Source organism: Austrofundulus limnaeus, unplaced genomic scaffold (assembly GCF_001266775.1).
Source record: "Austrofundulus limnaeus strain Quisiro unplaced genomic scaffold, Austrofundulus_limnaeus-1.0 Scaffold108, whole genome shotgun sequence".
Taxonomy (NCBI): domain Eukaryota; kingdom Metazoa; phylum Chordata; class Actinopteri; order Cyprinodontiformes; family Rivulidae; genus Austrofundulus; species Austrofundulus limnaeus.
Genome location: NW_013952510.1, coordinates 1580956 through 1582521, shown reverse-complemented (window position 1 = coordinate 1582521; position 1566 = coordinate 1580956).

The window sequence follows — 1566 nt, the reverse complement described above, 5'->3', positions numbered from 1 at the left end:
GTAGACTATTTTTTAACAWCTTTAAATATTCATTCAAATGATCAAGAGAGAAAACAACAACAACAACGCTGTAAGCTTTTTGTTACAATTTTTATTAAATTAAAAAAAAACTATTCACTTGATTGAGAGAAAAAATGTAAACTTTTTTTTTACTTTGAAAATACATTCACATTTTGAAAAAACTAGGAGGTAGATATTGCAATACTTTTTTAACACTTTTTTCGTTATAACTTTTCTGTTATAACTTCATTACAAATTTAACAAATACAATCAGTTTTGATTTAGAGAAAAGAAAATCATTATAATTTTTAATTACAAATGAAAAATACAATCATCTGGTCAAGAAAAAAAATAACAAATTAAACTTTTTTTTAATATAAATGAAAATCAGTGTAGGAGGTAGAGCTGGGGAAAAACTATTTACAGTTTCTAATCACGCTGTAAAAACTACTATTTCAAATCACTCAGTAAAAAACTGAAAACATAAGCTTATTGTACAGTTTTGTAAAAGTTTGTGAAAGGTTCCAGACTTTTCACCTCAGACTCCGGCATTGATTCATACAGTACATAATGTAGATCATTTCAAACACATTCCGCTCAAATCTGAGTTGAAATAATAAAGTCTGTGTGATGACTTTTATTGCGTAGTCATCCACAAGCAACCCACGGGCTCATAGAATCAGCTGGACGGTGGAGACAAACTGGGCCTTCATGACCCTCTTCAAGATTTCATCATAATGCGCTCTGAAAAATGTGTCCTCGTCCCGCACCATCATGCAAAGATGTTGTAACTGACTTGGATGGTTTATGATACACCCGTTATATATTTCCTGGACGTAAGAATCCAGAGTCATGTTGAGCAGGTGAAGGATGGCCATCTTCACAGTTTGAATCACCTCGGAATCCAACCAGTCGCCACTGGACCCGGGGCTGGTTGATGGTTCCTGCGGAGGAGGAGGAAGTGAGGCCTTTTGAGGCTCAGAGGCCACTCCGGGCTCCACAAACAGGTCCTCAGAGTGCTGTCCGGGGTCCGCTTGAGGGTCAGCAATCCCCAGTGACAGTTTGGGTGTTGGTTCTGAATCGTCAGTGTCCAACGGTAGGTCAGGGTTTGAGCGGAGCCATCTGACAATGTCCTCACGTACCGGATTGGGGCATGCAGTCTGAGACTGGTCCGCGTCTGCTTTAAGTTGCGGGACCTGCAGGTCTGCGAGCGGTGAGTGAGGGGTTGTAGCCGGCAGCGAGAGCGGGGATGTGGGAAGGTAATCCACGAAGTACTCTGGATGTTGCTCATGCGGCGGTAGAGGCGTAGAGGCGCGGAGGGGGGGGACCCACGATATCTTCGGGCAGATCAACATCACTCACCCCCCAGAACGTTGCAAGAGATGGTTGTCGGAGTGGTCGGTACGTTTTGTTTTCGGTCTTTGAGTCTGAACTTCTGAGACTTCTGTCACATTCCTCTTCTTCTTAAACTGTAGAGAGCGGGAGGGGGCGGGGATGGGGGTGGAGGTGAAGCTCTGTGTGTGTGTGTGTGTGTGTGTGTGTGTGTGTGTGTGTGTGTGTGTGTGT